General features: G+C 38.2%; 1 protein-coding gene across 7 annotated transcripts in view; it reads left to right on the top strand.

The window, feature by feature from the left end:
• Positions 1-13,996, top strand: part of CCSER1 (coiled-coil serine rich protein 1) — a 424,423-nt gene that overhangs the window by 171,620 nt on the left and 238,807 nt on the right. The gene's annotated exons all lie outside the window — the stretch shown is intronic.

Here is a 13,996-nt window from a genome sequence, read left to right on the forward strand (position 1 = left end):
AGAGATGCAAAGGAAAATATGTTCTCTTAAGTAACAGTACTAAAATAAAGGTTACTAGCTTGAGTTTGTAATCGACAGCTGAAATCAGATTTCTTAGGCCATTCTAATAATTTCAAGAGTCGTGGCTTGTCCTGTCCTGCTATGTTCTCCTGCCTTCCCCATGGACTGCTGATGTGGCTTTGAAAATGTTCTTTTGCATCCAGTTCCCTTTGGTATTTTGGAAGAAATCAAATTATTATTAGGTTAAGGGTTTTTTGCCACTCTCCAGCTGTGAAGCTTTAACTCAGATGCAGTTTTGATAAGCTTTCATCTCCATGTTAGTGAATTGCAGCACGCGTTGTCTTTGTGATCTACAGGAAAGAGAAAATGTTGGTTTGTTTTATTATTTATATAGTGCATAGAATTACACAATACTTAAGGTTCGAAAGGCTTGCTGGAAGTCCAAATACTCAGAGTAAGGCCAACTTGGAACAGGTTGGTCAGGTCCTTCTCTGCTTAAGTTTTTTGTATCTTAATGGGGTTTCCACATCATCTCTGGTCAGCTGTTCCAATATTTCACTGCATCATTTTCATTTTTTTCTGTAAATTATAATCAGGATTTCCCTTGTTGCAACTTCATCATATGATGAAGTGCTAGTCACTTAACGGAGACATTTGAAATACCAAAATAAGGCATTGGCAAGTTGTTTTGTTCTGTTTTCTGCTCAGCTTTTGATCATCTCTATCTAAATTGAACCAATTGTCCTGTCTGAGAGGTTTGTCAAAGGTTTAGCCGTGATACTCCTCATAAACAGCATGTTTTTGCGGGCTGGCAAGCCTCGTGCCTTCCAGCTTCCTTCAGTTCTCTGGAAGTTTTATGTATCCTGTTGGGCTTCTTAATGGGCTGTTTTGCTGAATACAGAATTGAAATCATTAATTCTCCATCAGTTCCTGCTTATATAATGTCAGAATATAGAGTGAATTTAAAGGTTCTTGTTGATGGAGAAGGATTTGTAACCCTGTTATATATGGAAATAAATAGTAAGATTGTTAATGTTACATGACATAGCAGCCTAACATTCAGCTGGTACCACTGGCAGCATGCTCTGGAGCTTGTGCTGTCAATAACTCTATGTTTTGCTCAGAAAAGTTCTTTTTTACCATGAAGGTAAGCGTAAGAATTTTATTTTTAACTTACCAAGTTCCATTAAACTTGTGTAAGAATCTGCTGTGATTTTCTATATGGAGAGAGATACGTTGCGCTTTATAGTACTTAATCTTTTAAAACATTCACCAGCTGATCACCACGAAAGGAACACAAGGTATTTCATTTGACTCACTGGAATTGCATGTCCCGTTACTAATACCTCCCTATGCAACTCAGATTGATTTAATTTTTTCATCTTACTCATTCAGTCCTTTACTTGCCTGTTCCTTTCTATTGCATAATTTCCATCTCCCCATCAGACTGGAACACGAAGTGATTCTGTCCTTTTGGTTTTGTCTTGCCTTCCTTAGGAAAACAAAATGGCTTTTTTCTAATTCTACAGTTGGGTATATGTTGTAATTTACTTCCCTGTTTTTCAGCACCTTTGAGATGGAGGATCCTCATAGTATGATAGTACGCATTGTTCTAGTACACAGCTAAACAAGACTCTTAAATAACTGGAATGAAATGACCAGCCTTCTGATTATCAGAAACTTTGCTACCTTGAGTTCTTATTTGTATTTTCTTTTTAATGAGCACTTGTATAGTATCAGTGATAGAAAAGATATGGAGAATACTGTAAAATTATACGGGACTATCCTTTTTAGTAGCCTGGCTGAGAAATAGCTGTTCGATACGTATTGCAATATTCCAGTTCTACTGATAATCAATACACATGCAAATGCTTGAAACAAAAGATTACTTTGCAAGGTCATTGTTAAAGTACAGAGTTTTCATATCTCCATGGAGAGTTCACAAACCCATCCACTAAACAGTGGGCATCACCCATGGTGTAACTGCAGGAGAGTGAAAGAGCAGTTACAACACAATACTCCCAGTTAGTCTTTAAAACATGCTTAAATGTTAAGCCAAAACCAGAACGTGTTTCAAAAGAACAACCAAAGAGAAAATGACCTTGACAAATATTACAAAGTGATATTGGAGTGACACAACTTGATTATCTCCACTAATACAGACATTTATGCATTTATGTCACTTTTAAAGTATTAGTGAAAGATCCCAGGAAAATATAATTCCATCAAATTGAAATATTGTGCTGAAGAATCTGATAAATAAATCACATGAGCACATTTGGCAGGCAGTTTCCATGGAGAAGGTACCGAGCTTCCATTGTAACCAGATGTGATTTCTTCATCCAGAAATCACTTCTGTCCAAACCAATATTATAAATCAAACTCACAACAGTACAGAATTAAAAGACATGAAAGAAAAATTTTCCTTACAGTAGAATCTCATGTGTTTTTAGATGTAGTCAAACACAGTCTCTGGCAGGCTTATATGGCATGGAAGTGAAATATTCTGTGCCTGTAACAGTATGAAGTAAGTATATTTATTTATAAAAATAATAATATGTCACATGTTTTCTTCCACTTAATATATCTAAACCATACAATCTTTGTGGGAAAAATTACACCTGAGTTATCAGAAGAAAGCTGCAGTATTTCTGTTTTATAGCTGATGTTACCCATAGAAGAAAAAATTACAGTAGTGTACACCACTTTATTGAAAAATAATATGTTAATTGAGTTAAAATATTGGCCTCGTTATTCAATATAATCCTTCTTCTTAAGCGCCGAGCACTGCTTCTAAGGAACAATGTAATTATGATCTGCCAAAATGTAGTTCTAGCTACTACAATATGCTATTTTTTTTTTTTTTGGTTGCAGTTGCTTGTAATTGAAGAATCTGAATGGAAAAAGTGCACACAGTATATTTTGTACTGTGGTACAGATTTATGAAGCTGTGAGTTTAGTTAGTTATTAGTCTTATAATGAAAAGGGAAATTAAAGCCATGGCAGTAACTTGCAAGATTGACAATGTTATTAGGTAATAGATTGAGTAAAAGACTAATGAATGATCATTTAATTAAGAGAATTACCATTTCACTTTCAGTGAAAAAGCCTTGAAAATGTCTACTAATAATTCTCTATAGCTTTGGGCATGCAAGTGGCAGGAGGCAGGTTGTCCCCACGTGTTCTCAAGAGCTCGTTGGCCAAAGCCGAGGGTTGTTCTTGGTCTCCCTTTTCTCTCCATCTCTCTCACGTGTCTTGAACTGGGGTTTGTGTTGGTTTGTTTTGTTTTTCCTTCAACTCCGAATCTGTGTCATCTTTGCTCCTCCGTATGCTGTGCTTAGTTCTCTATGTTTTAGTACATTTCTGGCCACTAACTGATTGCGTGTAGTCAATTAATTTCTGACAATTAGACTGCAGCTTCTTCTTTACTTATTCCTATCAGCGCTAATGAATATGTGCTGCCTTTTCCCAAACAATAGATGGGCTTTCCCCTGCTGTTCCAGATGAGACTGAAATGATTTTCATCTCCAGGCCAATGGGGAGGATGTTGAAGGGCTTCACCTTTGTTGAAACTGCTGGTAGAACATTTCAGGCAGGAACGTATGAGGAAAACTGATACGGTTTTGGTTTTCTGCCTGGCAAGAGAGGGTCTCTATGCTGAAATAAACAGTGAACAAATACAGCTGTTTTGGGAAGGAATCCGTTTAGTCAGTGCTAATGGGTTCATGTCCAAACTTCACATGTTAAACTTGATGAATTTTATTGAATGTCCCAGTAAAAAGGAAATCTTTCCCACACTTAAGCTTATTTCAACAGGTCATATTTTCCCTGTATTCTTTATGGAATACACAGGTTATCAACTACATAATTCTACTTTCAGGTGTTTTTATGGGGCTATCAGAAGTGACCTTAGTGGTTGCTAATCTAGATAATTAAGATGCCTCGTCTGTATGTTTGTGTAATTTGGAATATAAATTATTCATTTCAAGCCCATGCATCTTTCCCAGCTCTGCAAAACACCGTGCAGGCTGGAGAGCTTTGGAAATTGAAGCTAACAGCTATGAGTAGCAATAGAGATAAGTCACTCCAGACATACCTTGCATACCGTGTTTTGCTAATTAATCATTTATTTTACTGAGGGAAATCGCAACTGTCTGTGGCTCTCATGACAACTTAAGGCGTCCAATGAAGCGGGTTTAGATTGTGCTTGAAAAAATGAGAAATTTATGTCAAAATGACATAAGTGTTTGTGATATTTTGTAGCCTGATTGCTAAGCAATATGGAATCAGTGTTAAAAATATGGTTTTTAAAGACATGGAGGTATTTACTGCTGTCCACTGTGAAATGTATTGTGTTTACTAATATTGTCTGTTAGGTACTGCGAGCAATTGCAAGTTTAATACCCTGTAAAATACTGCAGGTTTTCTTCCTTTAAATAACTTGATAATTAACCACTGTAGCATTACTGATTTTATTCAACAACTCTGCATTTAACACAGTCCCTTTTATCAAGTAATTCATGCTGGAAATTGGTAATTTCTTCATTTCATGGTGTGTTGACACTGCATATACCCATAAATTTAAATAACTAATAATAAAAATGTACTAGATTTAGTAATAGAATTTAACTTTATCAAAGATGTTTTATTTTAAGCTCATCCATTATAAGGTATTTAATAGGAACAAACTCAGTATTTGCTATTTAACATCCTCAAGGTACAAGAAAACTCTTTTTTTCCCATATGTTTTAGGCGAGCTACATAGAGCATCCAACATAGTCATCCTGCGTGCTGACCTTGACATGTATAGCGCTCTGAAAAAGGTTCTAATGCTGCAGTTCCAGTCGCAGACTTAGTTCAGATAATAAAAATGGTGCAGGAGAACTGTCAGACTATTTCAGTATATGCCATATAGATTTCAGTATGTACAATATAGATTTCAGTATGTGCAACGTCTAAAATTTCTCTAAAGTGTTAAGAGTTGTTTAATGGCACTTGTGAAAGCCGTTTTCCTCCCAAATCAAGGTGTGTTCTCCACTGGTCCATTTAAAAGGTCTTGTTTTGTAGAAACTGAGCTGTTTGAGGGATTATTTTAAAGACGAAGGGTTAAGAAAAAGGTGTATATGTCTGTATCTAAGAATCATAGAATCGTTCAGTAGACTTTTATTAGTATTATTACTAATTTCATTAATGCTGAAAAACGGAAAATTTATCTCCTGTTTATGTTCTTTTGCGACCTAGTGGCTTAATCTTCGTTGCCTATGTATGTCTGTGTGCTGCAGCCTTATTGAAACCAGCTTCAGCATGAACCATCTTGTCCTCCCACATGTAGAGGTTGTGTTGATATATGTGTCTACTCCGTGCACTCAGAAGGCAAGCGATGAGCTGCTTTCCTTCTTCTCCTGGGGTTGCCTGGATGAACCATTTCCACTGGCCAGCGCCAGTGCTCCAGGTCGGTGCGTTTTGCACAGCGCGCTGCCCCAGCCTCCCCCAAGCCAAGGTTTTAGAGCACCTTGCAGAGGAACATTAAAAATAGCAACCCCGTTGATACGTAATGTCCCAACATCAGCAGTTCTGCACAATTGGCTGTGATTAACTTGTGGCCGAAGACCATAAAATTACAACAGCTACAAAAATGAAGCCATTTTCCCATTTAGTTCTTCCCCGGTTTTGATGAGTTGCTGCAGCTAGATCCCACCCTACACTCCTTGGCGATGGACCCCATCACACCAGTTCCATTTTCTGATAAATCTGCAAATAGGAAAAAGTGCATTGCAAAATAATGAGCAAGCAGTGGAAGAAATCCAGAACGTGTGTTAAAGTCTGTAGAAGGAATTGATTGTACTGAGTTTTTGGAGCTCGTGAGTAATGTTGAGCTAAATGATACATACAGTACAGAGGGTAGATGGAAGAGTTTTTGATAAGAAAACTAATAGTACTGTCAGATCTAACAAATTTCCCAATGAGTTAACCAGTTCTTTTAACAGAAAGCAACTGGAAATGGGGGTGGGATGAAGATGAGTCACAATACCCAAGCTGCACTGTAATTGAATTTCCTGCAAATTTACTAGGGTGGTAGATATGAAAATACCAACTCAGCAAGCAGTTTTGTAACTTCCAAAGGAGCATTTAGGATGAGATTTATAGCTAGCACCATTGCCTTCCAGTCCAGTAGGTTAAAACCAAAAAGAATTATCCTCATTTAAATAGTTTTTGAACTTCTGAAGTTTCACAGTCCTGTATTCCTGCTCTATTAAGATTTCTTTTTCCTCGTGATAGGTTTCAGAGATTTGCTGACATGGAAGAAACGACTGGGTGTATAGATAAAACAGTAAAACTCATGGTATGCAACCATTGCCATAAATGGATGTACGAAAAGAACAAAAATGTAATAGATTAAAATGTAGGTCTAGTGTTCAGGTAGCAGAGCACCCACTGTGCATGTCGTTACTCACCTGGATATTTGTGTTTTCATATGACAGTATGCATGATTTGGCAGAATTTAAATTTAGTCTCTTAATTAATTTTCCCTTACTCTTGGTCAGCCAGAATTTATGTGCTCCTGTAGTCGCAGGAGCAATTCTCCCCGTTTCCAGCACAGATCTTGGCATAGCGCTCTGCCACACATTTATTTAGTGTTGTCTCTGCCATTAATTTGTACCCCAGGTCGTTAGAACAGTGCCAATCATTTTCCTAGTGGAAGACAGAAAAGGTATGAGAACGGTTGAGATAGCAAACTTACATAAATCCCTGATTTTGACCAAAATAATAGTGCTGATTTTGTGCAGTCTGGCTCCACTTTAATTCACGAATGAAGCGATTCATTTGGAGGGTGCAGTGGGTGATAGGAAAGGAAACCTTAGAGACAGTAATCATCCAGCTTATGGAAGAAAAATGCAAAGTTAGCTCATGCCTAGCAATTAATTTATTTCTTTATTCTTAATTTACATTGAAAACTCACCTCTGTTTACACTCCTGGAGTCAGTAAAATGTTTGAGGAAATAGTCAGGTAAAAGCAATGTCCTCCTATACAAGCTTAAAAGAGAGGATTCTTCTTTTATCAGCTGTTCTTCTGTCAAGTCTGTGTGAAGATAATCTAGATCGGAACAATGACGAGTGCAGAAATAACTGATGTTGCTCAGTAGAAACTGAGCAAGTCATAAAGCAGCCAAGCAAAGATGCAGTTTGATGGCTTACCAGGATACAGGTAACTAGAACAAATGGCTAGCCAAGGATGGCTTATATTCCTGGATTTTTATTTCTCTGATGCAACTCTATCTTTCATGTTCCTATTGGGCAAATCATTGCATCTGTGTTGGTTTTAACATTAAATTGCAAATTCTTGCCATGACCTGAAATATAGTTGTGCAAAGGAGAAGGCCTGAAACAAAGACCCAAAAATAGGAATGAGAGCAAAGTGTTGAAATATGAAGGAAAAGCACAGCACAGAAATGGTTTGCTGGACGGGCACTTGGTTGAGCCTGACAGCCCTGCTGAAGCAAGTAATTGATCCTGACAGTAATTCACCAGTACCGCAGGAATCCTATTTCACCAAGATTAGCACCTTCTCCCTTGTTTCTAAGAGCAAATAAGCTTTATTTCTTGTTTCTGGATCTGTCGTCTGTCTCAGTGCTCTGCCTGTGGTTTGTGTGTGTGTACTTTAGGGAGTGGTGTTCATGAACTCCAGGAATAAGATCTAGCAGCCGAGCTTTGAACTTTGTGAAGTGTGTTTGTTTTTACAAGGCACCGTTGCATCGTGTGCAGGTTGAGCCTCTGGTCTGCTGCCCTGATTGCTGCTGCGGTTAAAACTTCTACTCCTTTAGCGAATCAAGAACTATTTTCTCCTTAATGCTGACTCCTGTTGTAACACTGTGAGCTGCAATTGCAAGAGAAAGCAACATGACAGAGGGGAAAAAAGAAATGAAGTGTTTGTGCTTATAGAAGTTATCCTGAGGTAGGACATTGCTGGTGATGGGATGGCAACAGTTAACTTAAAACAAGAAGAGTGTTTTTCTGTTTTGTTGGTTTTTTTTCTTTATATATTAGGTTTTTAAGGCAGAGCTTTATTTAGAGAGGTGTCTGCCCGGCAGAATGCATTGATAGCTTTAATATTAGAGAAGAGAAGAGAAGAGAAGAGAAGAGAAGAGAAGAGAAGAGAAGAGAAGAGAAGAGAAGAGAAGAGAAGAGAAGAGAAGAGAAGAGAAGAGAAGAGAAGAGAAGAGAAGAGAAGAGAAGAGAAGAGAAGAGAAGAGAAGAGAAGAGAAGAGAAGAGAAGAGAAGAGAAGAGAAGAGAAGAGAAGAGAAGAGAAGAGAAGAGAAGAGAAGAGAAGAGAAGAGAAGAGAAGAGAAGAGAGGGCATTGTGTACCGCTGGATACCAGCAAAGGGGCCGCTTGTGCTGAAACATGGTGTTTAGTGTCACACCATGACTGGCAAAGTACAACTGCAATCGAAATTAATGACAACTAGGCTAATTTTTTAAGATAACTCAAAAACAGAATCACAGAAGCAGTTGGTTTAGAAACAATACACAGCATGGGAAGAACTTGGTGATTTATTCTGCCAAGTTGCTGCTTCTTTCTGTTTCATAGCTTCTAGCAAATGTTTCCTGTAGTCTTAGTTTGTCATTTTGAGAAAGATGATAGAAACCTAGGAGATTTTCATCTGCTGCTTTCTCATTCGCATACATGAGCTAGAACAGACAACTAACTAGACGTTTCTTCCTACAGGAGGACTAGTGTTTATAAGCCACATATGTCTGACTTGTGTTTTCCCATGACAAGCCTTTTCAAATGATGAACTTGTTTCCTTTCTGATGCTCACACAGACATTTTCTGCATTAGCAGATTGCAGAGCCAAGCAAGTTTCACAGCATGACAGACCAAACTCCAAACACGGTTGCTGAACATAGGAGGAAGATGAAATCATCCTTCTTAGAATTTGTGTCAGTCATTATATGTGATGGCGAGCTTTAACTTTAAATTGGGACTTAGTGGAATAAAAATAGCTGGGGATAAAATTAAAACTAACCTCTTTGCATGGAATACTACTTTTGAAAAGTTATAAGCAAGAACCCAGAGGTGGCAAAATATATATCATTTTCAGCCTGGAGAAAGATTGATAGCCTTAAAATATGTCTTATCATGCCAAAAATAATCTTTATGCTAATGGACATTCCATATAATATTGCCTATAGGTAATTAGAAATTATGAAAGAGGGCAGGAGACCTTGAGTTCACATTAATGAAGTGGTACAGTGAGGGAGGATGGAGAATAGCTAATGTGTACTGCTGGCTGGCAGATGTCGTGAAAGATTATTGGAAGAATATTTAATTTTGATACTAAATCAAAATAGTGGTAGGAAGTGAAAGATAAACTTCTTTGTCTTCTTAAAAAAAGATAAAATTAGATCTTCTTTGGCTGTTTTTAATGATAATTTCAATAATAGTTGAAGGCTCTGCTTTTAGCTGCTTCTCTCACTGAGAAGAGTCTCTCAAAGATGTGGGGACATTTGGGGCTGGTTTTAAATATTGTAAATATTACTTTCTATTTATCAGAGAAAACAGAGAGGAGAATACCCAAGTGTGTGTGAGGGGAAAGAGAAGTTATAGGCACTGGAAAGGAGTGGGCAACTGAGAATGAATTAAATCCATTGGTATCAGACTATAAGGAACAGGAACCATCCTTCTTGGAGCAGTTTGCTGAAATGTACCCAGGAAGGAAATGAGATTACAAGAACTGAAAGATTTCTTTGAAGCATTGTATATATTACATATTAAAGGTAAAACAGGAACATATTATTAAAGGACTTAGGTGGAACAGTTTGTTTACAGACATGCTACACTGATTTCTGAGAAACACGGTCTTAGGGCTGGCAGTGTGTGTCCTCGAGCTTCCTCGTGTGAGTTCTCTAAGTAAAAAATTGCGTATTATAGGACTGAGTGACAGTGGCGTTTTGAGTTCACCCGTAAATGCTGCGCCGGTGCCATTTTCAGTCCATGGTGCTGCCGGAACTTGGGCAGGTTTGGGTCGATTTACCCTGGTTTGCTGTACCAACAACACACAAACTTGAACACCATGGTGTTGAATTTTTGTGGTACTAGAGAATAACAAGCTGGAGCAGATTTTCTCTGAATGTGTTTGCTGTGGTAGAGCTACTCACATGGAGGTATATATTATATTTTCAATATACAAAAAGAGAGAGTTGTTTTCCTGTATGCTACTTCCATTGTTGTAGTCTTTAAGGAAAAGATCTTGAATAGGAATTAAAAACTAAAAGTAAGAGAACCCCACAAGCAAAAAAATCCAATCCAGTTTATGTGGAATTCTCTTTACCTGTTAGACAAGAAAGCCTCAATTTCCATTTTTCAGCAGTGTTAAGCATGCAGTAATGTAATGCAAGTTACGAGACTTAATGTCAGCATCAAGCCCACACAGATTGGCTCTGTCTTTCAGAATAAACTTTTCATGCGAAGCAAGAACGACATTAAAATAGTCCATCTAGCAGCCCCATCAGTGCTTTTCTGCTGGGTTTCAGCTCTGAAGTTGCGGGCTGCTGCCTCTGAAGCTCACGTTTCAGCCGGGGTGTGCATTAGCTTTGGTGAGCGGTTTGATGCTTGTTCATAATTTTTGGTCATGTTCGCACAACGATGAAAAATTAAACCTTCCGTTTGATGCTCCTTTTATTGAGGCTCTGCAAGAGGATGTGGAACAGGCAGCTGGAGAAAAGTATTATCCGTCAGCGTGGGGATAATGATTTATGTGAACACATATTTATCACTGTATCTAGTGACAAGCTCCAGTGAAGCTTGAAACATTCTTTGTGGTTACCTAAGGAGTGTTGTTATTACATGTCCTGGTAGACTTCGATGCTTTTTTTGTTGTCTAACGCTTGTTTTAATCAGTTTCTCTCTATGCCAAGTGGACAACCCCACCCTTAGCCAGTTAACCTCCCTTTCTGTCTAGGAGGCAAAACCTGTTTAAAAGAACTGTCAACACCGAACTGGAAGGAGCAGACACAGGATATATCTGCAGTGCAGCGGCTGCAGCTTGTGTAGGCGCAACAGAGCTTAAGCTTGTAGTAACTTGTAATGTAGCTGCCACACCGTTAAGCACAACAAGAGCATCAAAATTGGTTTGGTACTGAAATCCAAATATGGATTGGTACTAAGATCTTCCTAATGTTCCCGTTCATAAACTCTTTAGCCTCTGAGGCTATGAATTCCCTAATGAGTAAACTGCCTCATCGTTTGACAAGTGTGGACCACCAACAATCCTCCTTTCTCGTTTCCTCCGCCTTTCTGTTCTCTTTCCCATTGCCTGGGAAGAATTACCAGTGTGAGGACAAACACTTCCAGGAGTGATGCACATTATGGGCTTTCTCTTAATTAAAGTCAATCTCTAAGTTGGTTTTGTTGCCCTTTTTTCCTCCCCCCCTTTTTTTTTCCTCCTTATAAACTCCCTCTGTCTCAGCTCATACTGTCCATGTAGGCAAGATGGATATCCTGAACACTTTATTTTTTAATATTTCAGGATGGCAGCTCCTGGAAGGTAATAGAGTGTTTTCCCATAAATCAAGTCAAATTGGAAGCATTCAGTGATGACATTTCCCTCTGTACATGTGTAGAAAAGCTTTTTTATCCTCCATCTGGAAGTTATGGGTATAAATTACTATAAATTAGAAGATGCTGTGTTTCTGTGATGGCATCTTTTAGTCTTGATCCTGAAAAATAAGTATAATTTTCCTTTCTTATTAGGATTATGATAGGATCTCACATCTTTTTACTAAACAGGGCTTGATCTGCTGAAATCAAGGATGTGTTTTATGTTCAGCTTGCCAGAGTGTCCTTTTCTACCATTCAGTTTGTGGTAATAATAGCTTGGACGTCTTTGCTTTGCCTATACCATTTGCAATATATGGAAATTAAGATGTCATGGTTTTAGTGTTGCTTGTCTAGAAGTCCTGAAACTGTCTCTGATATTGTACCTTTACTTTTCATCTTGTGAACAACTTCAGATCACTAAAAGAGCAAAAATGATTTACATGTTGAGTAAAAGTGTGGCATAAAATAGCATTTAGAAAATTGCCAACAAAGCTTATTAAATAGAAGAAGTCTAGTGTATAGGGGTTTGATGCTTCCATTGTGAGTTGTTTTGTTAATTATAATTTAGGAATCCCCAGCAACTTGGGAGTCTAAAATTTGGATTCTGCAAGAGCAAACAGTTGAGCTGCGGTTTGCATTTACTATCCAAGAGGAAGCACTAATTTTTTGCAAGTTTTGTGGGACATGTAAGTCTAGACTCTCAGCAGTAAACTCATGTTGCCTGCCCCATAGCTCCCTGGTTACTGCTCCTCCAGCTTTGTCTTTTAAATCTCTCTGCTTGCGTATTCCTTCTAAATACTGCACACAATTGTCATTTGATTAAAATCGTTTTTTGGAAAGAAATCAGTATTGAATTATTCTGAGCAACCCTCATGATTATTTATCGATGAGTAATACAAAGTAAGAAAGTTGACTTATGCACATCGTTTATTTAAATTTATCCTGAGAATTGGACCCAAGCTGGTCCCTTAAATCCAGTCTTGAAATTATGCATTAGCTGGGATGTTGGTCTGAGAACTGTACCTGGCTCAGGCTCTCGGGGGGTTTGTCCAAGCGGGGCTCTTGGCGGGGGAAGAGGGGGTTTGGAACCAGCGCTCGCCTCCAGCCTGCACCGCTCTGGGGTGGCTGGTGCTGTAGTGTCGAGTGCTGTGCTGGCTGATGACAGCACTCACTCCCAGCCCGGCCATCACATGGATCAGAAGTGAAGTTTTCAGTAGCTTTTCTGAGTAATAGGAACGTGCAGCAGTTACAAACTTTATCTCTTTCTCTTAACCTTTTAATTTCTGATCTAATTACTCACCTTCCTGCACTATAAATGTCACAGTAAGGTAGGACAATACTTTATAATTTCTGCTTGTCTGTTGAAAATACAGTCTATATGATAGAGAATTAAGTCCTAAAACCCCTTTTTAGTTTGATGGTGTTTTGTTTTCTGTTGGGGTTTTTTTGGGTTTTTGTTTGTTGTGGGTTTGTTTTGTTTGCTTGTTTGTTTTGTTGGTTTTGGTTTGGTTTGGGTTTTTGTTTCTGAATTACTGATGGACAGAGCTAAACACCATGATGAATTTAACTGTCTTTTCCGCAATGTTTTTTAGACACAAGGATGGACAGTCAAAGCAGTGGTGATAGGGGGATCTAAACTTGGAATAACTACTCAGACCCTGGCGCTTTTTAAAATTTCTTTTCTGGAATTCATGGAGTTACACAGAGCAAGATCTAGAATGTTGCAAGGTCAATAAATGTCCTTTGTTAGCTATATAGCCAAGTTCATATTCCACACAATCCCTGAAATTGCTTTTGTTTGAAGTACCATGCGAACACATTTTAAAAATCTTTTGGAAGCCAATAGGATGTCAACACTTGCTTAGATTAAATGTGTTTGTCTAAAGAAGGGAGTGTTGTTAGTGTTTATTTTACTCTTTCCTAAAACAGATACCTGAGCTTATGGTTTTGTACAGGAAAGGCCTCCCTGCTAACCAGGAGCCTGTTGGTATGGACATGGATACTATAGGCAGCTTGTTTTAACTTCAGTTACTGCATTTTAGCAGTATTTGTGTGCATTGCGTATGAAGAGTTACCAGTAATGTACCGATGCAAAATGGATGGTTGCTTACCTGGAACTGGAGGGAGTTCCATGTAGGTTGGGAAACCCTCCAGAGAATCAGGGAAAAAAATTGTCCTAACCTGGCCCTGTTTACAACAGTATATTCAAGATATTAATGTGCACTATATATGTGAGTGCACACAAAATTACTCACGTCCTTAGAAATTACGGTACACAGCAAGGTGTATGCTCTTGCCTGTATAGTGGGTGTATTAGAAAGTCTCATTTTGGCTCTAAATTCATTGTCCATTTGAAGAGAGTGACTTTGTAACTGGGAATATTACTAAACTTATT

The sequence above is a fragment of the Columba livia genome, chromosome 4 (genome assembly GCF_036013475.1).
Source record: "Columba livia isolate bColLiv1 breed racing homer chromosome 4, bColLiv1.pat.W.v2, whole genome shotgun sequence".
In the NCBI taxonomy this organism is placed as follows: domain Eukaryota; kingdom Metazoa; phylum Chordata; class Aves; order Columbiformes; family Columbidae; genus Columba; species Columba livia.